The sequence below is a fragment of the Bos grunniens genome, chromosome 4 (genome assembly GCF_055505025.1).
Source record: "Bos grunniens cultivar Pamir isolate PY7600 chromosome 4, Bosgru_T2T1.0, whole genome shotgun sequence".
Classification (NCBI taxonomy): domain Eukaryota; kingdom Metazoa; phylum Chordata; class Mammalia; order Artiodactyla; family Bovidae; genus Bos; species Bos grunniens.
The window spans coordinates 80,513,541-80,539,835 of record NC_141168.1 but is presented as its reverse complement, the minus strand read 5'-3'; the positions used below and the strand labels follow the sequence as shown (position 1 = coordinate 80,539,835).

The 26,295-nt window shown below is 38.9% G+C and overlaps 1 pseudogene; it reads left to right on the top strand.

The window, feature by feature from the left end:
• Positions 1-1,948: 1,948 nt before the first annotated feature.
• On the top strand, positions 1,949-3,016 carry LOC147374438 (syncytin-1-like; annotated as a pseudogene).
• The last annotated feature ends 23,279 nt before the right edge of the window (positions 3,017-26,295 follow it).

Below are 26,295 nucleotides of genomic sequence, written 5' to 3'. Positions count from 1 at the left end.
CCACCACCAGAGAAATTCTCTCCTATCTATACTCACTCTTCCATCCTTTGTCCAAGGTACTCCAACAGTTCATCCACAACCACTTCCCCACATTGACAGCTGGCCAAAAATATTTGGATGACCTTACCTGTTCCTGTCAGACATGCCAACAAACTAATCCCAATTCCAACCTTAAACCTACATCCTTTCCAACCCATCAAATGCAAGGCAGTCTCCCAGCACAAGATTGGCAGATAGACTTTACTTATATGCCCCAGTTCAGAGAGCCATATCTCCTGGTCCTTGTAGACACATTTTCGGGATGGGTAGAAGCATTTCCCACCACAAACAAAAGAGCCCAAATTGTGGCCCAGGTTCTCCTCACAGAAATCAACCCCTTGGGCTAAGCCCCTTTGAAGTTACATTTGGAAGACCCATAATCCCTCTCAGACTTCCCCCTAAACCTCCTCCCATACCAAACTCCCTATACTCCCCTCTGCTAGCAGAATCCCACAGTGTCCTCTGGGAATACGTCAATCACAACTTGCCTGCTCTTGACCCCCATCCCCTTCACCCCTTCTACAAATTGGAGACATGGTCTATCTGTTTAAAAATCCCCAGGGTGACCTAACCCTAAAGTGGCAGGGACTATTCAAAATCATCCTCCTTACCCCAACTGCAGCTAAGCTCGAAAAAGTTGCTTCCTGGGTACACCCTCTCTCACCTAAAAAGGGTTACCTCCAATTCTGTGCTGCTCCCCTTAACGGACACGTATCAGGTCTCCCTCACAGAGCCCACCTCCTTAAAAATCACCCAGTGACAACCTCTGTCGACCATCTAAGAAGATACTGAATGACCTGGACACTCTTCAAACTACAGTTGTGCCTGACCCAACTACTTGGTGTCATGTGCATATCTGAGGTCATTGGTATTTCTCCCAGCAATCTTGATTCCAGCTTGTGTTTCTTCCAGCCCAGCATTTCTCATGATGTACTCTGCATAGAAGTTAAATAAGCAGGGTAACAGTATACAGCCTTGACATACTCCTTTTCCTATTTGGAACCAGTCTGTTGTTCCATGTCCAGTTCTAGCTGTTGTTTCCTGACTTGCATATAGGTTTCTCAAGAGGCAGGTCAGGTGCTCTGGTATTCCTATCACTTTCAGAATGTTCCACAGTTTATTGTGATCCACACAGTCAAAGGCTTTGGCATAGTCAATAAAGCAGAAATAGATGTTTTTCTGGAACTCTCTTGCTTTTTCGATGATCCAGCAGATGTTGGCAATTTGATCTCTGGTTCCTCTACCTTTTCTAAACCAGCTTGAACATCTGGAAGTTCACAGTTCACATATTGCTGAAGCCTGGCTTGGGGAATTTTGAGCATTACTTTACTAGCGTGTGAGATGAATGCAATTGTGCGGTAGTTTGAGCATTCTTTGGCACTGCCTTTCTTTGGGATTGGAATGAAAACTGACCTTTTCCAGTCCTGTGGCCACTGCTGAGTTTTCCAAATTTGCTGGCATATTGAGTGCAGCACTTCCACAGCATCATCTTTCAGGATTTGAAAGAGCTCAACTGGAATTCCATCACCTCCACTAGCTTTGTTCATAGTGATGCTTTCTAAGGCCCACTTGACTTCACCTTCCAGGATGTCTCGCTCTAGGTGAGTGATCACACCATCGTAATTATCTTGGTTATGAAGAACTTTTCTGTACAGTTCTTCTGTGTATTCTTGCCACCTCTTCTTAATATCATCTACTTCTGTTAGTTTGATACCATTTCTGTCCTTTATCGAGCCCATCTTTGCATGAAATGTTCCCTTGGTATCTCTAATTTTCTTGAAGAGATCTCTAGTCTTTCCCAACTATGGCCTCTCCTAAATCCTCCCTCTGACAACTGACACCTGACCCACCTTCTTAACTCCTCCTTCCAATTCTTCCAACACACACAACACACATCCCAATTCTGGATATGCATATCACTGTCTCCATCACCACACAAACCAATCCCTTTACCCTCCACGTGGTTGTCACAGGGCAACTATACCTCCCCTCCCTAACAAAACACCACACAACTCATTGGGCCAGTTTCTGACAAAATCCTTCTTTCAGCCCCTTCAAACCTAAAACCTGTATCAACTACTCTAGCTCCAAGTACACTGGTCTTACAAACTCCGCTCTGTCCTTCTGTTCCACTTGGGTGCTCTGGAACAGCACAAATAATTGCACCAACCCAGGAATCTTCAATCTCTGCAGGACTTACTCATATTCATGTCTTCCCCCTGACCCCCCCACCCCACCCCCAGACCTTGCATCTTGGTCTTCCTGACCCTGGGTCTAACAATCCTCAAAGAATAAGGGATACAACAGATAGTTGACCCCCAAGTGGAACATTCCCACAGGAAAAAACGAGCTATCGTGGCCCCCCTCCTGATTGGGACCAGCATTGCGGCAGCCCTGGGCACAGGGATTGGGGGCATCTCGACCTCAGCCCATTTCTACTACAAGCTATCCCAAGAACTTAATGAGGATATGGAACAGGTGGTGGAATCCTGTGTTCCAGCCCAAAGACAAATTAACTCATTAGCTTCTGTGGCCCTACAAAACAGACAAGCCCTGGACCTTCTCACCATGGAAAAGAGAGGAACCTGCCTTTTCCTAGGAGAGGACAGCTGCTATTTTGTTAAGGAAACAGGCCTAGTCCAGGAAAGGGTCAGAGAACTTAGGGACAGAATCAAACGCCACAAAAAAGAGTTATAAAATCTTTCCACTCCCCAAAGTCTGTTCCAACTGGCCCTCCCTTGGGTTGCTCCCTTTCTTGGGACCATTAGTACTTATTATCTTACTTATTTGGTCCGTGTTTCTTCAATCTCTTCTGAAGGTTTCTCTAAGATCAGATTTGGGCCATCTCTCGAGATCAAGTCAAGACCATTCTCCTTCTTGAGAGCCTCACCTCAACACCAGAAAAAGGGGACCCTGGGCCCTAGGACAGTCCTTCATTCCAGATCCAGAGCTGTCACCCCGACCCAGCAGGAAGTAGCCAGAGAGATACAGCGCCCTTTTTCCCCATCTTTTTTAAGATTTCACGGTCTGGAATGAAGGAGTCCTCGGGCCTAGAAAAGAAGATAAAGACCTCAAAGGCCTTGGGCCTGGAAAAAGAAGATAATGACCTCAAGGGCCCTTGCTGAACCACCTGATTTCAGGGATGACAAAACTGAACTTTAGGTCCCACTCCGATACTCCAGGCAGATTGCATCAGCCCGGGACCCTACACCGTGGCCCGGGAACACCCACCCTGGTTCATCCGCAAACTGCCATCTCAGCAAAAGATTACCCAGAATGCCCTGCCTGACTAAATCTTCCCGTATTGCTTCCCCAAAACCTTCCCATAAATATGAAGCCCTCCTGATCCCGCAAACGCTCAGCCTGGTTGTTAGACCAACTGTCGCCCCTCCTTGCCTGAATAAAGGTAACCTGTCTCCATTGAGGTCATCTTCCTTTCTTCATTGCCTGGTCTAGAACTGTACCTTACACATAGGAAGACTGCTGAAGTCTGACTGGGCCTAACTACATAAAACTGATTATACACTCTGGCCCTGCGCCTTAAAACAAACAAACAACAACAACAACAAAAACAGCTTTCAGTGCTCAGAAATAAAGAGGCCTTCAGATAACTGACACAAGGGTAAGTTTTTTAATTTATGATGAGAGAGCTGTGACGTGAATCATAGTAATTGAAGTCCAAATTGTCACAGCATTCATTTCTTGGGTTATACTATATGAAAAGTCAAACATCCAAAGTATGCTTTTGTAAGTGTAAAAAAAAAGACAAAAACCCATCTACCTATGAATGTGTGTATGCATGTGTCTATATCTATCATCTATACTGTGTAGTTAAGACATATTAAAATTCTTTCCCATGATATAAATAACTGCCAATTATAAGAAGATGAAAGTCAGTTGATCAAAACAATTTTAGCCAAAATAATTTGAGAAAACTTCTCACAGAGTTTGGCCAATTCAACCAAAATATTTAAATACTTAACTAAAATATTATAAAATTCTGCTTTAATATCCTCTTGCTTTGTTTTATTTTTTCTTATGATCCTAAGCTTATATTTCACTTTATGCTCTTACATATGAATACCACTTTTCTATTACAGATTTAACTACCAATTAGATTGTTTCTACAACAGTTTCCACAACCTGTTTCTACAACACCTTCCTTCTTATAAAATTTGCCTCACATTCACACTTTTTGTTTTTCTTAGTCATTTGGAGCAAGCTGGGTTTTCATTAAGTGTGAATTTTGTGGTTGAAACTTCTGTGTAAACTTTAAAATATACTTCATTTGAGTTCGAAAGAAGGAACAATGTGATATACTATTTCATTTTTTGTTCTACACTTTCTTGTCAAGAAATTTACTCAAGCTTGGAATTTCATAAAACGTTTGATGTCAACTCATGTTACCAACCACTTTTTCTATTGCTTTTTTCAGCTGGACTCCTTATTGACTAGGGCTTCTGACAACTGTGAAAACACTTTTTTGGTTTTTTTGAGTCATTTTAAAAGAGGTTGGTTAATTTTGCTTTGTAGTTCTTGGTATATTATAAGGCATCCTCAATATGTCATTGCTCTGGAAATGCATATATTTTCATAGAGTAAGTGCGTGTTGTTTTCTTTTTTAAAAAAATTTATTTTTGATGGTCATCTTGATGTAATGAGAGAGGGTAAGTTCATTTCTAAATAAACCAATGTTGTATAACCAAAATAATACTGACTGCACATAGGAGAGAGTTATGGATGTGTTTGTCATTGAACATTTTTCATAGAAACTTAAGATGTTCATATTTTACTTGAGGGTAGAACATTTCTATTTTAAATAAGATAATATCTTCTCAATTATACCTAAAAAATCTTAGTAAACGTTTTTAAATGAGTTAAAAAAAAAAAAAAAACATTGGCAGGAGATGGCATGACTAGATTATGTAACAGTTGGTACTAGCATATGGAAAACAGGGAATTTCCTTCATTCCTTTCTTAGGCTTGCCAGGAGCAAATTAGGATGGTCTTCAAAACTATAGCAGGATTAATCAGAGCAATTTTCTTATCCATGCTAGCCAGTGGTAATTACCTGAGTAAGGAAGACTTATAGATTGATATCAGAACCTAGTACACACGCACACACACACGCACACACACACCCAGGTGGACCAGGTCCTATGTGATTATTTCTATAAACATATAATGCTCCTTGTAAGAGAACTGAGTCATTAGCACTACTTAAGGAACTCAGTGTTAAAATATACTTATTTTTATCTGCATTTGCTGCATTGACACATCACTGAGGAATGAATGAGCCATTGTTTCTCTTGCTGCTGCCACATGGACCCTGCTGCCACTAAGAGTGCCACTTCTTTCCCCTGTGTTTCATCAGTTTTAGACTTCTTGACACCACTGTCATCTCCAAAATGTTGAATGAAGGATAATCTTAAAATGTCACACTACTCTCCAGTCATCAAGGACAGGAAGAGCATATCAGGAGGAAGGTTAAAAGGGAGAAAGTAAATTTAAAAAGTTAAATATAACCTGATAATCCAGCCAAACAAAACTGTGGGTACAAATTGTGGTCACAGTAACATTATTTCTAAACCTTGCCAGTTTGTCCTTTTAGCTGGATGACCTCATCACCCCCCTCCCAATTCTCCTCACTGTATGTCATCTTCTTTCATCTGTAGTCCTTAGTTCTAAAACGTGAAGAGACCCCACCATTGCCATTGTATCAGTACCTCCTAGAAGGTCTTTATTCTGCTGGTGCCTCAAAAACTGCAAATCACTCATGGTGACAGTGACCATATGTTATATTTTTAATTTTCTGAGTTGACAAAACAGTCTAAATTCCTCAGATTGACTGCTAGAGATAGCTATAAACATGATACTGAGGAAAGTATATTTAACTCCCACCCCTTTCCTTTTGCCTTAGAATTTGACAGATATCTGCCAGGTCTAGCTATGCTCAGAGCAAGCAATTTAATTTACTTAGCATTCTTCTATCTCTGAAACATTTGTGTACTTGTCTCAATTGGAGCCTTCTCCTTAATGATGAAGAATACATCCTCTGTCCTTCTAGAGGCTCAGTGATGTGAAGGGCCACAGGACTCTGTAGCCAGTTACTGTCTCATGACAGATATTCATTTTTGCTTCAGTGCTTGCTTTACTGAGTGAAGTGAAGTGAATTGGCTCAGTCGTGTCCGACTCTTTGCGACCCCATGGACTGCAGCCTACCAGGCTCCTCTGTCCATGAGATTTTCCAGGGAATAGTACTGGAGTGGACTGCCATTTCCTTCTCCAGGGGATCTTCCCAACCCAGGGATTGAACCCAGGTCTCCTGCATTGTAGACAGACGCTTTACTGTCTGAGCCACCGGGGAAGTCTTTACTGAGTATAACCCAGCAATTAACAACCACTGCCACTAAGAGTCGGACACGACTGAGGGACTTCACTTTAACTTTTCACTTTCATGCACTGGAGGAGGAAATGGCAGCCCACTCCAGTGTTCTTATCTGGAGAATCCCAGGGACGTCGGGGCCTGGTGGGCTGCCATCTATGGGGTCGCACAGAGTCGGACACGACTGAAGCAACTTAGCAGCAGCAGCAGCAGCAGCAGCAGCAGCCACCCCCCAGACCATGTATTTGGCAAAAGACATAATCAACAAACAGTTACCTACCACATCTGCCTCTCTATACCACATCTGCCACATCTCTCAGTTTCCCTTTGAACCACCACATACTTAGCAACCAGGTCAGTACCTGAGACTTCTTAATATCTGCCACCTTCTATGAACAGCAGTTAAAGGTGGGAGAAGGTTTCCTCTGCGTATATCCAGCCCCATCGTTTTTTCTCTGGCTTCTTTATGGCTTAGTTCAATATGGGAGGGAAGAAGTAGGAAGTCCCATTTGCCTCCACATTCAAGTCACAGTCTCCATATCAGTTTTACTGTTAATATGTTGATTTTATCTCATCCCTGTATCAATTTCTCAATTAGTTTACAATCTAAATAGTAGAAATAAACATTCCTCCAAACTACAATACATTCTTTTTTGTGAAACTGCTGCTCTCTCTATCCCATCCTGTCTCTTCTCTACTATGAGGCTATATCCCATTTTAATTCATTTTCTAAGCAGAATAGTTTAAAACTTTTCTTTTTTCTTATCAGAGGCTTTCACTCTAAATGTTTTAACAGTGTATTTTGCTAAACAAAAAAAGCTCCCATCTAAAGAAATTTTTATTTCAACCATGACTATTTTATCTTTTCATTGTTAATGGATCTTAGTCTTGCCTTGTCCATTTGCTTGATGCATAACTTTTAAGTGTTGACGCGTCCTTCCTTGTCACTTATGAAGCAGTAAATAATCATTCTATATAATTAGCAAAATGTTGCTTGAACTTGTAGTACTTCAGCTTTTTATTCTCTGAGAGTTTTGTGTGTACATTCTGAGTGGAAGACTAATGAACAAGAAAATTTTAAAAATCAAAACAACACAGAAGAGCTCTCCCACTTTTTCTCATTTCTGCCTCAGCTCATTAGTTGGGAAAGTTTTAGTTGTGTATAGGTGTCTACCTTTGATCCACTTATCATTAATTCTTCCACATAGAAGGAGAAGGGACATTTTTAGAGTGGGAAACTGGGAAGAGTTTCAGCGTAGATATATCTGAGGCTACCTTAGACACTCTCTTGAACGAGCTTACCCACAGGCTACACTTGTTCTTCTCCATGCTACTTCTATGCTGTGATCTCACCCAGGCAGCTCTGCCCTTGTTGTGGGATATGGCCATTGTCCGGAAACTCAACCTGTGAATGCGTGGTTTGGTTCCATTCAGGAAGAAAAAAGCAGAAATCCAGTTGAACTTTAAATTCAGTCCTGAAATCTAGCTTTACATACCATGATTTTGTTAATAGTCTCCTTATCTAGCTCCTGTATCTATTTCCAAATTGTTACAGAATCTAAACGCAAGAACTGATGAGAAATAAGGATATTTCAAGCTATTATGCGTTATTTATGTAGGGTTTGATACTCTTTCCTTGTGGGATTATGAAAGGTATTTATTTAACTGGATTCTTGTTTGGTTAAACAAATAATTGAAAATTGACATTTAAGTATTTCTATGTGTGGAAACAATGGTAATTCTTGCTTAGCAGTAGTTATCATAAGAGACCAAGAATAGCTTGAAATTGATAAAGTTTAGTGCTAGAGACTGTACTCTATTCTGCGCAAAATTCATATGTTGATGTTCTAACCCTCAATATATTGGTATTTAGAGATAGTGCCCTTGAGAGATAGGTTTAGATAAGATCAGGAGGGTAGGGCCCTCATAAGGGATCAGTGCCCTTAAAAGAAGAGATATTCAGTTCAGTTCAGTCACTCAGTCGTGTCCGACTCTTTGCGATCCCATGAATTGCAGTACACCAGGCCTCCCTGTCCATCACCAACTCCCAGAGTTCACTCGATTGGAGAACTTTACTTTTATTTTCTGCCATGTGAGGAAGGTGGTTTTATAAGCCAGGAAGAGAGCTCTCACCAGAACTCGGTCATGTTGACATCCTGGTCTGACTTCTAGCCTCTGGAACTGTGGAAAAAGAAACCTCAGTCATCTAAGCCATCCAGTGTGTAGTATTTTGTTATGGCAGCTGATGCTTAGTTACTACATTAGCAAAATTAGCAAAACTTTCTAGTGGCGTGGTAGGGAACAAGGAGCGTGAAGCTTTCATTCACGCTCCTTGTGCTTACATTCTCTGAGATTTTATGGAACAAATGGTTTATTTTATGCCTAATGAAGAAATCTTGGTTTTTACCTACATATCACAGAAAGCCTGTAGATGTTTTCCAGAAGTAAAGGAATATGTTTGGATATGGTTTCAGTTCAGTTCAGTTGCTCAGTCATGTCCAACTCTTTGTGACCCCGTGAATTGCAGAACGCCAGGCCTCCCTGTCCATCACCAACTCCCAGAGTTCACTCAGACTCATGTCCATCAAGTCGGTGATGCCATCCAGCCATCTCATCCTCTGTCGTCCCCTTCTCCTCCTGCCCCCAATCCCTCCCAGCATCAGGGTCTTTTCCAATGAGTCAACTCTTCGCATGAGGTGGCCAAAGTACTGGAGTTTCAGCTTTAGCATCAGTCCTTCCAATGAACACCCAGAACTGATCTCCTTTAGAATGGACTGGTTGGATCTCCTTGCAGTCCAAGGGACTCTCAAGAGTCTTTGCCAACACCACAGTTCAAAAGCATCAATTCTTTGGTGCTCAGCTTTCTTCACAGTCCAACTCTCACATCTATAAATGACTACTGGAAAAACCATAGCCTTGACTAGATGGACCTTTGTTGGCAAAGTAATGTCTCTGCTTTTCAATATGCTATCTAGGTTGGTCATAACTTTCCTTCCAAGGAGAAAACATCTTTTAATTTCATGGCTGCAAGAGGAATGTAACTGATGGTGATAGTATTTGGTGATGTGAAGAACAAAAAGGAAGACAGAGGTGTAAAAGATATAGTCAAATAAGTGACTGCTTCATTGAGCAGTAGTCACCTGGGGGTGAAGTATATCAACATAAGTGGGGATAGAGAAAAAGTCAGATCCTAAAATAATTTCTGAGAAAGTATCAATAGAATTTCTTTAATAATGTAATACATCAATCTGAATTAAAAGTAATTCACCCTTTTTATTTCTATGCCTCTACATTGATGAATACAATCAAGTTCAATTATTAAGGCCAATGATCTTCTCAAGAAAACAGGTAAACAGGACCATGGATGACTTCTGTCCTTTCTTAAGTACCCTTTGTCCAGAGAGCACTGAAAGTGTCTGGAGTAGGATTCCTTTTCTTATAATTTTGATTACTCCTATTTGGAAGGAATGATGCTAAAGCTGAAACTCCAGTACTTTGGCCACCTCATGTGAAGAGTTGACTCATTGGAAAAGACTCTGATGCTGGGAGGGATTGGGGGCAGGAGGAGAAGGGGACAACAGAGGATGAGATGGCTGGATGGCATCACCAACTCAATGGACATGAGTCTGGGTGAACTCCGGGAGTTGGTGATGGACAGGGAGGCCTGGCGTTCTGAAATTCATGTGGTCACAAAGAGTCAGACACGACTGAGTGACTGAACTGAACTAAACTGATGATACATATGTTATCCTAATATAGCATGTTTTGTATATCTATATTGTAAAGTTGAGAAAAGCTCACCTTACTGCTCTTTTTTTTTCTCTCTACTTTCTAATATAGAGATGTTCATATCTAATAGTAAGAACCTGTAAGTCATAGTGTAGCTTTAAGAAGATGTGTTACTAGAGATAAAAAACACTAGTTGGAATCAAGACACCTCACTTAAATTCCCTTTTTCAGTCACTCGCTATGTAATTGAAGAATAGTCATAATATGAATATGTCTTATTAGACTGAGAGTGAAATCCTTAAGGAATCCTCATATGCCATTCAAATCCAGTTTTTTTTCCTCTTCTAGCAAAATTAGGAGCTACAGTATTAAATGTAAAATGTTAAAATATTGTTTGATGAATGAGTATTCATGCCAAGTCTGTGTTCCATTCATTACATACAATATCACTGTTTAATCCTTATATGATTATATCTAATTTGCCTATTTATTCCCAAGACTTACCCTGGGGCTAAAGATATGACAGATGTTCAACAAATGTTTCTTTAACTGAAAATTCAAACCTTCCTGGTTTCAGATTCTTCATTTGTAAAATGAGAGTGCTGGAACACTTGATTTCTAAGATCCCTTTGAACTTTGAACGTTCTATAACTGAGCACAGGGTGGAGTTGATTAGTCTTAATCTCATCTCAGAGGATAATATTAAACTCATAACCAATATAAAAAAGATGGCTGGAAAATAAGAGATTTAATATGAGTACATGTTGAACATATGAAATGCCTCATTAATTCATCTCTACAGATTTCCTCAACAATATAGTACAGATAGGACTTCCCAGGTGGTACTAGTGTTAAAGAAGCTGCCTGCTAATGAAGGAGATATGAGACTCGGGTTCCATCCTGGGGTTGGGAAGACCCCCTGAAGAAGGTCACTGGCAACCCACTCCAGTATTTTCGCCTGGAGAATTCCATGGATAGAGGAGCCTGGCAGGTTACACTTCATAGGTTCGCACAGAGTTGAACACAACTGAGGTGACTTAGCATGCATACAGAGTACAGATATCACCAAGGGAATAGGAGAGACCTTAACAACTTTCTTTGTTAACAAAATGGCACAGACATACTTTATTCATACATATGCCTAGGTCATATATGCCAGGCAAAGATAATGTGTTTATACTGATTATAAATCAAAAATTCTCAACAGCAATTCTATACGACCTTGTACGTTCTGAAAGAAACTTGTCCCTGCTCTTAAGAGATGCTGTCTGGTTAGAAAGATGAAGCATAAGTACATTAAAAGTTTCAAAACATTCAGTAAATTATAATATTTCAATATATGCTGAGGTATACGACAAGTCTTTGCTAGGTCTAGGAGATCAGCCCAAGAACTGTGCCAAACCAAAGGTGGAGGGGCCCACCTGTAGGCATCCCTAAACCCATTTTGAATAGGCCAGGTTGCCAGGGCACAAATTGGTTGGTTCTTTGGAATAAAAACCTTCTCTAAATGTCCAAATATTGTAAAATAAATTTATTTAATCATTGAAAATTGGTATTGTAGACTGGAATATTTCCCAGAGCTTTTCCTCTTCAATGACTGTAGTTCCTGATGTATATCTAAAAAGGCCAGGATTTAGAAGAAGGAAAAAAGCCTATTTTATGGGACAAATTTCCTTTGGTTTGATGGCTGTGGGGTCAGAGTCTGTAAATACTTGACCATTTTTGTTCTAATCAAAGTGAAACCATGCATATAGTATTAAACATATAATATATGCATGTATAGAATCATCCATCAGATCAGATCAGTCGCTCAGTCGTGTCTGACTATTTGCGACCCCATGAATCGCAGCATGTCAGGCCTCCTTGTCCATCACCAACTCCCGGAGTTCACTCAAACTCACGTCCATAGAGTCGGTGATGCCATCCAGCCATCTCATCCTCTGTCATCCCCTTCTCCTCTTGCCCCCAGTCCCTCCCAGCATCAGAGTCTTTTCCAATGAGTCAACTCTTTGCATGAGGTGGCCAAAGTACTGGAGTTTCTTCTGTAATTAATAGTTTTTTTTTCATTTAATAAATTCATTGTGAGCTTTTCCTCTAAATTGTTAGTTTAAATGACTGCATATTTAATTACATGGTGTTCCCAAATTTGTTTATCCCTTCCTATGAAGCTAAGTTTTTAATTTCAATTTTTGACTGACCAACAGGCCCATCTTTACTAATGTCCCTATCTTTGTCATCCTTTGTTCTTAGAAATGGGACTCTGAATGAAAAGATAGTATTTTTAATTTTCATATATGCAGTTTTCCCTGCAAAAATGTAACCAGTTTTCAATTTCTAATAATGTAGGAGAGGATTATTTTCCCTATAATATTAGGTATCAATGATAAATCTATTTTTATATTTTCTTGCATCTATTTACTTATTTATCAAACTGATAGGATTAAGCATGATCTCTCATTTTAATTTACATTCATTTGACTATTAGCTGTTACCTTCACTATTAAATGTTAAAAATATGATTCCTATAAAAGCCTCAGTTACTTGCTATGTAATCCTAGTTCTTGTCTTTCTGAAATATTTCCTAGAAATTCTATTAATATTATATGATTCTACCCCTCACTACTCTGTGTTTTTATGTTAATAGGTTAGTTGAATTTCATGTTGTTCATCATTTAAAAAAAAAACAAATTATTAAATCCAGTTAAATGTGATGTTGTTCTGAGAGATCACAAACACAACTGAATTTAAGCTTAAAATCCCATGAAAGATTTTTCTGCCAAAGTAAGATGTGGAGGAGTGTTCTGCATTCCTCAGCTTGTTATGGTGAAAGCACTAGCATGACAAGTTCAAGCACAAGTGGAAACTTTGCACAGATAAAGCTGGTTATAGAAAATACCAAACAGTTACAATTAAAGCTTATTCCTAAGAACAGCCCCCATGCTACAGCATAACATTTGCACCATAATGATTACACTGAATTATTGAGAAATGTACTTATGCAAAAGACATGAAGGCCAGAATTTGTGTGGCAGTGCAATACTCATTTTAAAACATAAATATCATTGAATAGCAAAAACATTGAATATTTTTGTTTGTTTGTTTGACTTTGTAACGCATGATTTTCAAATCTTAGTCTTTTACCATTTCCCTTTTGATTTTTAAAATGTTCCCTGAACTTTCTCATCTGGTTGTTATCCTTTTGCCCCAATTCATCACACCTGAAAACAAGTCCACAATTCTTGCCCTCCACCTCTGAGCTACACCTCCTACCACACTTGCCAGTTCCTATTTAGCATTGTTGTCCCTTTTCTGGCTCAAAGGCTCTCATTTCTCCCACATTGTTTGTTTTCTATGTTCTTGTGATATATTGTTGTTTGCTAGTATCTGTCCCTCTATCCTTTCTTATCCATCCCAATGATAATAACCCTATCTTAATTATCACTATCCTACTTCTTTAACCAAAAAAGAAAGAGAAAGATAAAAGAAAGAAAAAGAATAAGTTCTTGAAACTGGTTTCCCTGCCCCAGTACATAACCTGCAAATTCTTTTCCCGTGGCTGCTTTGCTTGTTTCTTAAAAACAAAGTTGTTTTCATATCATCTTTTAAAAAGATCAGGGAAAGGAAAATTATTAGTCTCCCTCCTGCCAATGATTGTACTTACCAAACAAAGTACAAATCTACAGAGCATGACATAATCTGTTACCATATTCTGTTACTGCAGCCTCCCAGGCTCCTCCGTCCATGGGATTTTCCAGGCAAGAGTACTGGAGTGGGTTGCCACTGCCCTCTCCAGGGGATCTTCCCAACTCAGGGATTGAACCCGGGTCTCCCGCGTTGCAGACGGATGCTTTACTCTCTAAGCCACCAGAGAAGCCTTGTTACCATATTAGCTTTTTATATATTAATAGATGGAAAGAGAAGCCTGGCATGTGTGCTGCAGTCCATGGGGTCGCAAAGAGTCAGACACAATTGAGCGACTGAACTGACTGATTGATATATTAATAGCTACGCACTAGGTATCTTCATCTACATTAAGCTAACCTGAAGTGAAGTCGCTCAGTTGTGTTAGACTCTTTGCGACCCCATGGACTTAGCCTACCAGGTTCCACCATCCATGGGGGTTTCCAGGCAAGGATACTGGAGTGGGTTGCCATTTCCTTCTCCAGGAGATCTTCCTGATCCAGGGATTGAACCCAGGCCTCCCACATGGTAGGCGTTGTAGGCAGACGCTTTACCATCTGAGCCACCTGGGAAGATCAAGCTAACCTGAAATACTATCCAAATATTTAATGTTACAAAGTTCTTCACCTTTAAGCATACAATTCTTCCTGCCTATACTAGCCTCCCCATAACCATTCTTTTTGTATTTTTGTTTGTTTGTTTGTTTTTAAAGCTAAATTCAAAAGCAGTGTCACCTAAAATAATGGATACCCTCACTGGGCAAGATAGGATTATTATAGTGACCTCTCCAGTAACCATGTTTCTCTCTATTTGGCCACATACTGACATTCTACCCTGCCTTAAGATTCAGGTATATCATACACCTTTTTAAGAAAGTGGTATTCATATCCCCATGATATCACAGTAAGCATTATTCATCCAATCTTAGGACCGCAGGCCCATATTTCTAAGACTGGAATTCCTACCTGAGGCTATTTCCACAAAGGCTGGCAACTGAAAGCACATTAAAGCAGGTTGTCTTTGAATACATCTCCCATTTAAGAAAGTCAAAGAAGCAAATGTTTAACTTAAATGCCTCCTACTCTTTTATGTTACATACAGATTTTAAAAAAGGATTGATTTTTGAAAAATATTTGTTGGTAAATAGTAGCTACTTATCAGATAACCAGGAGGGTTGGTGTTGCAGAAATTCTGGAAGCAAGAAATATGTCCTAAGGTTTCAGAGTTACTTAAGTATCTACAATATATAAATTATTATCAAAATGACTTTTTTAAGAAGAAAAATGTACTTTCAACAAAGATGTTTATTTTTAATCCTAGGGAATAACATGATATTTAACTTTTGTCCAGACTTATGTATCAATTCCAAAGAGAATGTCCAAAGTAGTACATAGTCAAGTAAAAATTAACTTAGCTACAGCTCAGTTCAGTTCAGTTGCTCAGTCTTGTCCAACTCTTTGCAACCCCATGGACTATACCATGCCAGGCTTCCCTGTCCATCACAGGCTCCCAGAGCTTGCTCAAACTCATGTCCATCGAGTCAGTGATGCCATCCAACTATCTCATCCTGTATCCTTTATAGTTTAATCATTACAGCTAATAGACTATAAAACATTCAATATTTCACACAAAATGTTAGATAAGACTGATAAAATGAATGAAAACAGAAACATTTGCATTCAAGATTGTTAGACCAATTAATCAGTTTACTAAAACATTTCTAGGCAAAATATCATTATAGAATAGTATTAATTATGTGAATGAAACTCAAGCTACAATAAACATAATAGTAAATTTAACTAAGTGTTAATTAAATAACTTGTTATTATTCCTTTGTAATATGCCTTTGGAGCCTGAATTTATTTACATTAGTAAACATCTCATGAACTTGAAGTGGCAGGGTTTCACATGAAAAATAATATAGGATTACAGTTTTGAGGAGTCTTTCTGTTTGGCAATAGAATAAAAAGACTAATTTTATGATGCAGAAATTTTCTGAGAGAACATAAGGCAGCCAGATACTAAGTATTTAGTTTATTCTCAGGAAGAATCAAATAAATCTTGCATTTGTTATACCAAGAGGAATTAAAATATATTAACAACAACACATGTAAAAGTGATACAGTTTATTTGACATATAATTTATTAGTCTTAGAATGATACTTCACAATTCTGTGGGTTCATCTGCAAAATTATGGTTAACCAAGATGTCAATATCCTGTCTTGAAATGAGATATCAGAGAGTTCTGATGTTTTTGGTTTAAAAGAAAAAGTCCTATGGAAAAGTCTGAACCAAATCATACTGGAACATAGAACAGATACGTGCTGTGTCTTCTCCAAACTCTTCCCCAATTTTCTTCAATAATAAATACAACTTGCCTGACCCAGGCTACTCAATGCCTTGCTGTAGGCAAGGTCTACCTCTTGAATCATTGTGATCTGGACACTGATTAAAAAGGTTCTTTCCCTATAAAATGCAGCCTTCTCTCTTTTTTGATAATGATATTGGAAGTATATGACTTATCATACAATGTTTTCTTCTGTATAAATGTTCAGTTCAGTCATTCAGTCATGTCTGATTCTTTGCAACCCCATGGACTGCAGCTTGCCAGGCTTCCCTGTTCATCACCAACTCCCAGAGTTTATTCAACTTCATGTCCATCAAGTCAGTGATGCCATTCACTATCTCATTCCTGTCCTCCCCTTCTCATACCTTCAATTTTTCCCAGAATTAGGGTCTTTTCCAGTGTTCTTCAAATGAGATGGCCAAAGTATTGGAGCTTCAGCTTCAGCATTAGTCCTTCCAATGAATATTCAGGACTGATTTCCTTTAGGATTAATTGGTTGGATTTCCTTGCAATCCAAGGGACTCTCCAGAGTCTTCTTCAACACCACAGTTCAAAGCATCAGTTCTTTGGTGCTCAGCTTTTTTATGGTCCAACTCTCACATTCATACATGATTACTGAAAAAACCATAGCTTTGACTAAATGGACCTTTGTTGTCAAAGTAATGTCTCTGCTTTTCAATATGCTGTATGTGTTGGTTATAGCTTTTTTCCCAAGGAGCAAGCATCTTTTAATTTCAATTTTAATTTTAATTTTAGGGTCTACAGTCACCATCTGCAATGATTTTGGAGCCCAAGAAAATAAAGTCTGCCACTGTTTCCATTGTTTCCCCATCTATTTGCCATCAAGTGATGGGACCAGATGCCATGATCTTAGTGTTTTGAATGTTGAGTTTTAAGCCAATTTCTTCACTCTCCATTTCCACTGTCATTCAGAGACTCTTCAGTTCCTCTTCACTTTCTGCCATAAGGGTGGTCACATTTGCATATCTGAGGTTATTGATATTTCTTCTGGCAATCTTGATTCCAGCTTGTGCTTCATCCAACCCCCACATTTTGCATGATGTACTCTGCATAAAAGTTAAATAAGCAAGGTGTTGTACAGCCTTGATGTACTCCTTTCTCAGTTTGGAACCAGTCCATTGTTAAATGCTAACATCACATATATAAATATTTTCATTAATTATGGACTTAGTGTTGATTTAGCATAACTTTTGGATAATTTAAAGAAACTGTCATCAGGTTAAATTGAGAAAAAAAAAAGTAAATAAAAAGAAAAAGTTTCTAGAGTTCTTGCCAAACCCTTCTTTCTACCCTCTGTCTTAGATGCACACATCTTGACCCCTAAAAGAGGTTAGCTATTTCTAAACCCCCTACCTCCCAAAAAAGAGGAAAATTAAAGGTTTGTAGAAAATAAGGAAAAATAGAAGAGAAACTTGGGGAACAACTACAAGCCCAAGTGTCAGCAAAGACAAGGAAGAAAATAGAAGTTGGGAGGACAGTAATAAAAAAATTTTTTTTTGTGTGTGTGTATAAAATTTTTCTAAAAAAAATAAAAAAAATAAAAAAAAATTTTTTAAATAGCATCATAAAGCCAGAAATGAAAGGGCTGATTCCAAAAGCTATCAAAAATTTGAAAATAAGCCATACAGAAAATGGACTGCAAAGAAAACCATTGGAAGACCATAGATGACTTTCAAGTAAATTTCAGAAAAATGGTATAATAGAATAAGGAGTGTTAAGTTTAACGATGTATTTGTTGATCAGTAAATGAAAATTTTATAGTTATGAATCTTACTAAGAAATTGAAAAGTAACAGCAAGGCAGGAGATAGGACAGTAAATAGGGAGAGATTGTTTGTTTGTTTTTTTGTTTTTGTTTCTCAGTGTACTTCTTTATATGCATAGGGAAACAAATCCATGGAAAGTGTAAGCCTGGTGATGCAAGTGGGATAGAACGTAATTGGTAGTGGAGATGGTAGTAAGTGCCTGGAGGGGGACATTACTCACATTTCTGGCTCAGAACAAAAGTGGATAAAATGGTTTTTAAATTAATGAGCACAGTGGGAGAGGCTAGACCAAAACTAGACGCTTTCAAACCATGGAAAATGATAACATCATGGGCAAACTTGTAAAAACAATCTGGAGGTTAAGAGAGATTGAGGGTATAAAGGAATTTCAGAGTATAGAAATTCTCAACCAAGTAGGAAACAGGTGGTTTTGGGAGAGTGAGTAATGGGGATAATTGTGGGACAGTGATTAGAGTAGAAACTTTTGACATAAACCTTGTGGAAAACTAAACAGTTCTAGAAAAGCCAGTTCTAAGATGCACTGGCTGTTCCAAATGAAATATAAAACTTCAGTTAATATAACTCAGGGTAAACTACTTATGGTCTTGACAAATCTTTATAATTACATCATTTTCTTCTCAAAATCACTTTGGGCTTAATCATTAATATTTGATTTGGTTTATATTCTTTTGGAGAAATATTTCTATCACTTAAGACTTATTTAACATAGCTGCTAAAAATTTTCTGGAATTTGGAAATATAATACCCAATTGCTGTTACTCTTGTAGTAAATAGCTTTGTGTTCCTAGAAAGTGAAGATTATTAATAAATAATATTCCATTAATATACAGTCTTATTCTGCTAGTCTTTTTAAGTTACACTGTAATTTAAATAAAATGAAAGAAGATAATTCTATTTCCATATCTAATTTTGGATCAACTTTTAGTTGAGTGGTAACAAGAATAGTTTTCCTATTTCCAGCACTAGGTTGGACCTAACAGCAATAGATCAAAGCTATTAGTCTGTCCAGAAGATCAGTTAATGTAGGAAGCCTATCATCATAATCCTTGCAACAGCTGTCTTTAAATTCCTGCTGCCACATGAAAGGTCAGAACAGCTGGAAATGGAGAAAAGCAGTTGGGAAAACAGCTGTTTTTGTTTGTTTGTTTGTTTTCTTCTTTCCATCAGAAATGTTGCCTTACTTGTGTCTACTGTCCTGTGATAAGGAGTATTGCTGTGCACACACTGTGTCTAGACTACTAATCATTGACACTCTTCTCAACTGTATTCTTTGAAATTAAATGAATATGCTCTAAAGAAAGGTGATGGCACTGATCTGAATTTGAGAACAACTTCTAGCTGTGTGGTTAAAAATCTGTCTTAGCTCTTCTCTACCTGAACTCCTGAACAGCCTATTTATAATTGGCAATAATTTGAGATAGCATGATGGGGTTGATATAGGATGGATTCTGGATGAAAACAGAATTTTTTTCCCCAGACTTGGCTACTATCTTAAGTGTATGAGTTGAAGAAAGGTATTTAATCTGATGTCATAATTCATCAGTCCTTCAAATTCAGGTAACACTAGGTACATCATAGGGTTGATGAGAGAAGGAAATACAAGCAAATATTCTGACTTGGTATCTGACACACTATAGGCACTTAATAGTTGTATGTTTCAAGAATTTCATCTTACATTCATATTTAGAGAGGATATCATATTAAATTTGTTAAATATAGGTTTTTCTGATTTCCTTGATGTATTTATTGCCCAGCATATAAAGACTGTTTTAAAATGTTCCACTTTCAGTTTTTTAAGGAACCTCCATACTATTCTCCATGGTGGCTGTATCAATTTACATCCCTACCAACAGTGCAAGAGGGTTCCCTTTTCTCTACACCCTCTCCAAAATTTACTGTTTGTGGATATTTTAATGATGGTCATTCTCACTGATGTGAGATCATACCTCATTTTAGTTTTGATTCGCATTTCTCTAATAATTAATGATGTTGAGCATCTTCTCATGTGTTTTTTGGCCATCTGCATGTCTTCTTTAGATAGATGCCTATTTAGATCTTCTGCCCATTTTTTGCTTGGGTTGTTTGTTTTTTGATTTTGGGCTTCATGAGCTGTTTGTATATTTTGAAATTAATCCTTTGTCAGTTGCTTCATTTGCAAATATTTTCTCCAGGATTGCTTTTTTGACTTGATTATGGTCTCCTTTGCTGTGCAAAAGCTTTTAAGTTTTATTATGTTCCATTTATTTATTTTTGTTCTTATTTTCATTACTCTAAGAGGTGGGTCAAAAATATCTTGCTGTAATTTATGTCAAAGAATGTTCTATGTTTATCTCTTAGAGTTTTATAGTGTCTGGTCTTACATTCAGGTCATCATCCATTTTGAGTTTATTTTTGTGTATGGTATTGGGGAATGTTCTAATTTCATTCTTTTACATGAAACTGTCAAATTTTACCAACACCACTTATTAAAGAGGCTGTCTTTTCTGCATTGCATTGATATATTCTTGCCTCCTTTTTCATAGATTAGGTGACCATAAGTGCATTGGACCATATCGCTAGGCTTGCTATCCTGATCCATTGATCTAAATTTCTGGTTTTGTGCCAGTATCATACTGTATTGATTACTGTAGCTTTGTAGTATAGTTTGAAGTCAGGGAGCCTGATTCCTCCAGCTGTTTTTTTTTTCCTCAAGAATGATTTGACTATTCAGGATTGGGAGAACAAGATGATGGAGGAGTAGGTGGATATGGAGTACATCTCTCTCCACGGATACAACAGGAATATACCTTCAGACACAGTAGTGCATGCAGAACATCAGATGAGAGAGGACAGGAGGAGCTAACCAGTGGAAAAGAATATATAGAACCATGCAAAACTTAGTATGATGAAGGAACTAGGGGGAAAACAGGAGTATTAGTAGGACTGGACTTGCCCTCCGCAGGTGGGGGAACTGAAGCAGAGGTCCAATCCCCACAGTTGGGCAATTGTCTGACTCACAGGAGAAACATTTAAGGCTGAGAGCGAAACAGCTGATCTGTGGCAGCCTAAATGGAATAAAAATCAGACAGTCCTTGCCACAGCCATACATGTGGAGGGCAGGGACATGAGTCTCCTGCACAGGGCAGCTGTGAGGAGCTGGAATTTAGGAATTATGGAACAATCCCAGTGCAAGGGCTGCTGTTGACTGTGGAGAGACAGATCGAGGGGATATGAGAGAGGAGATTGTGGTGGGAAATGCCTCTGGAGGAAAGCCGGGCAGCCATGGAAGCAGACGATACTGCTGAATCACACGTATGGCGCCATGCATAGCCTCCCTCTCCCCACATACCAGCGTCGGCAGCTGAACAATAGAGAAGCTGGCCCATCAAACACATGATGCACTGAACCACAGAGCAGGACCCCACCTAGGGTGCTCCTTTAAGTGACTGATGGGCCGATCTACAGAGTAGGACCCCAGTCAGGAGGGCCCCTCTATGTGCCTGACGTGCGGAACAACAGAGAGGGACCCCAGGCAAGGGATCCCTCTCAGTGCCTGAACTGACGGAGCTACAAGAAAGACTGGCCAAAGAGGCCTTCTGATTACCAGCTGCAACAGGCTTGAAAAAAGACTCCGATAGGGCCATAACTCCTGCCATGAAGGTGGTTTGTGGTTCTGAACAATTGGCACTACCAGAGTCCCTGCAAGCCAAGCAGCTGCACCACCTTCATACTCAACTCTCACTGGGACAGAGCTGCCACAGGCAAAAGAAAAAAAAAGTCTTGTGTTTATGAATGCAGGGTCACTTCGGTCCTGACTGACTCTTTGTGACCCTGTAGACTGTGGCCTGCCAGGCTTCTCTGTCAGGGAGGGAGTTTCTCCAGGCAAGAATACTGGAGTGTATTGGCCAATACTGGTTGCCATACCCTTCTAGAACACTATGTTCCTTGCTGCCCTAGTCGCAACCCCCCTGAGTACCTACTGCTGCCAGAACCCCTGCGAACCAAGCAGCTGCACCACTTCCACACCTGGCCCTCACAGAGGCAAACCCAAGCCCTCCAAGGCAGTCTCAGGAGCCAAACCGTAGTGGACGATGCACATGTAGAGGTGGAAATAAAACCACAATTGAAACACAGGGGCAGTGTGGCTAAGGAAGAAGACCCAAAACCTTCCCCCCAGCTGTACAAGTTGCAGATTGAATCCACATGATCAACTAGGCAGACTCTGTGTTTATGAAATGTATAAAAGGCCATTGAGAGCTCCCACAAAAGAAAACGCACTAGCTTTGATGGCTGTGGATATTGGAGGCAAGAACACACAGGAGTAGGACCAGATTAGAATCTGAGCAGCCCCACAGCAGGTTCAGAGATCAGTACAGTGTTGGAGGGCATCCTAGGGAGGTAAGGTGGACTGTGATTACAAACCCGAGAAAGGACTCTGACAGCAATTATTCTTATTTTTTAACTTGTTCTGTAGATTCTTTTGGAATTTTTTCTCCGCCCCCCCCGCCCTGCCGTTGTAGTTGTCGATTTTACTGGCACTAACAAATCCAATTAAGCTTTTGAGCTTTAATTTTTTTTCCCTCAATCACATTTTTTATTGTTGTCATAATAAAACAACAAAATTGTTGTCTCTGCCTCTACATTGGGCTTTTGCAGTTCTGTGGAGTTTTCCTCTTTTTTTTTTTTTTATCTTTTTATATTTAAAATTTTTAAGCCAATTATTATTTTTCCTACATTTATTCCTTTGTTTTCTTTTCCTACTGTTCTTTCCCCCTTGCAGTTAATCTTTAATGCATATAAATCTTCTTTATCTACTTCTATTTAACTTTGCATATCTATCATTTCTTTCTTTTCTTTCTCTCCTTTCCTCTCAACATATTTGTTAGTTTTATTTTTATTGCTTTATTCCCCAATTGGCACATTGCTTTAGCTTTGTTTTCCAGTTTGTGCTTTAATTAGTTTCGTTTCAGTAGATATAATTATTGGCTTCCTTTGTTCACCAGGTTAATCTGTTGTGCTTAATTTTTGTTGGACTGTTTTGATTTTGCTTATGGTTGTATATGTATAAGTGTGTATTCAGTCACACTTTCTATTGTTGTTATAAACCTCGGCATCTACATTGGGCTTTTGCAGTTCTGTGGAGTTTTCCTTTTTTTTTTCTCCCCTTTTTTCTTTCTTCTTTTTTTTTTTTTCTCTTTTCTCTCTTTTATAATTTTAATTTTTATTTTTTAAACCTATCATATTTTTTCTACATTAATACCTTCGTTTGCCTTTCCTACTGTTCTTTTCCCCTTGCAGTTAATCTTTAATGTATATAAGTCTTCTTCGTCTATCCCCATTTAACTTTGCATATCTATTCTTTCTTTTTTTTCTGTCTTTCATTTCCTCTCAACATATTTGCTGGTTTTGTTTTCATTGATTTATTCCCCCACTTGGAACTTTACTTTGGTTTTGTTTTCCAGTTTATGATTAAGTTAGTTTTGTTCTTAACTTGTAAATATAATTTTTTATTTCCTTTCTCTACCGGCTCAATCTACTGTACTTTATTTTTGTTGGACTGTCTTCGCTTTGCTCATGGGTGTATATGTATATATTCCATTATTTTAATTATGATATGCCTGATTTTGTAACTGCCATTTGTCTGGGGTTCATCTTTGGTTTCTCTTTTGGGGATATTTTTTTACTCTGCCTTAATGCCATAAGATTGAAAAGCAGAGACATTACTTTGCTAACAAAGGTCTGTCTAGTCAAGGCTGTGGTTTTTCCAGTGGTCATGTATGGATGTGAGAGTTGGACTGTGAAGAAGGCTGAGCGCTGAAGAATTGATGCTTTTGAACTGTGGTATTGGAGAAGACTCTTGAGAGTCCCTTGGACTGCAAGGAGATCCAACCAGTCCATTCTGAAGGAGATCAGGCCTGGGATTTCTTTGGAAGGAATGATGCAAAAGCTGAAACTCCAGTACTTTGGCCACCTCATGCGAAGAGTTGACTCATTGGAAAAGACTCTGATGCTGGGAGGGATTGGGGGCAGGAGGAGAAGGGGACAACAGAGGATGAGATGGCTGGATGGCATCACTGACTCGATGGACATGAGTCTGAGTGAACTCCGGGAGTTGGTGATGGACAGGGAGGCCTGGCGTGCTGCGATTCATGGGGTCGCAAAGAGTCGGACACGACTGAGAGACTGAACTGAACTAAACTGAATGCCATAAGAAACCACTTGTGGAATCTTCGTTCCTGACCAGAGATCAAACCTTGACCCTTTGGAGTGGGAGCACTGACTCCCAAGACCCTAGACTACCAGAGAACTAACCCTAGGGAGTATTAAATAGTGAGAACTCACACAAAGGAAACCACTTGAATACAAGACCCAGCATCACCCAACCACCAGTAGTACCCTGTGAGGGACGCGTCATGTAGACAACAAACAAAACGAAAATACAAACCCAGTCATCAGCAGACAGAAGTACCACCTCACTCAGCCTTGCCCATCAGAGGAAAAACAAACAAACAAACAAAAACTCAGCACAAATCTCACCCTATATGAAGCTCACACAAGACACTGGACCGACCTTAGGAGGGCAGAAACCAAAAGGAAGAAAGAATTCAACCTTCCTCAAGGAAAGAATTCAACTATCCTTGAAGCCTGGGAAAAAGGACCTCAAACACAATAACTAAAATATATTATATATATATATATATATATATATATGCAGAGAAATACTGCACAAATGAAGGAACAAACTAGAAACACAGAAGTCCAAATAAATGAAGAGGAAAGAGGAAAATTACCTGAAAATAATTTAGAATAATAATAGTAAAGATGACCAAAAACCTTGAAAACAAAATGGAGAAAATGCAAGAATCAATTAACAAAGACCTAGAAGAATTAAAGAATAAGCATACAGAGACAAACAACACAATTACTGAAACTAAAAATACTCTAGAAAAAATCAATAGCAGAATATCTGAAGCAGAAGAATCCATCAATGAGCTGGAAGATCAAATGGAAATAATTTCAGCTGGAAGATAAAATGGAAATAATTTCTGAAGAGCAGAATAAGTTAAAAAAAATGAAAAGAGCTGAAGACCGTCTCAGAGACATCTGAGACCATATCAAATGCACCAAGATTTGAATTATAGGTGTCCCAGATGAAGAACGGAAAAGGCAATAGCACCCCATTCTAGTACTGTTGCCTGGAAAATCCCATGGATGGAGGAGCCTGGAAGGCTGCAGTCCATGGTGTCGCTGAGGATTGGACATGAGTGACTTCACTTTCACTTTTCACTTTCATGCATTGGAGAAGGAAATGGCAACCCACTCCAGTGTTTTTGCCTGGAGAATCCCAGGGATGGGGGATCCTGGTGAGCTGCCGTCTATGGGGTCGCACAGAGTCAGACACGACTGAAGTGACTCAGCAGCAGCAGATGAAGAAGAGAGAAAGAAAGGTTGAGAAAATTTTTGAAGAGATTACTGTTGAAAATTTCCCCAACATGGAAAAGGAAATAGTCAATCAAGTGCAAGAGGCACAAAGAGTCTCATACAGGATAAACCCAAGGAGAAACATGTCAAGACACATACTAATCAAACTAACAAAGACCAAACACAAAGAAGGAATATTAAAAGCTGCAAGGGAGAAGCAACAAGTAACATACAAGGGAAACCCCATTTGCTTAACAGCTGATCTTTGAGCAGAAACTCTGAAGGCCAGAAGGGAATGGCAGGATGTATTTAAAGTAATGAAAGGAAAAAATCTAAAACCAAGCTTACTGTACACAACATAGATCTCATTCAAAACTGATGGAGAAATAAAAAGGTTTTCAGACAAGCAAAGGGTAAGAGAATTCAGTACCACCAAACCAGCTTTACAACAAATGCTACATGGACTTATATAGTCAAGAAATATAAGAGAATAAAAAAGATCTACAAAATTGACCCCAAACAATTAAGAAAAGGTAATAGAAACACATATATCAATAATTACTTAATGTAAATGGATTAAATACTCCAACCAAAAGACACAGACTGGCTGAATGGATACAAAACAAGACCCAAATATTTACTGTCTGCTAGAAACCCACTTCAGGCCTAAAGACATATAGACTGAAAGTGAGATGATGGAAAAACATGCTCCATACAAATGGGAAGCAAAAGAAAGTTGAAGTAGCAATCTGCATTTCAGATAAAACAGACCTTAAAATAAAGAAGATTACAAGAGATAAGGAAGGACACTACATAATGATCAAAGGATCAATTCAAGAGGAAGACATAACAATTGTAAATATCTATGCACCCCACAGAGGAGCACCTCAATACATAAGACAAAC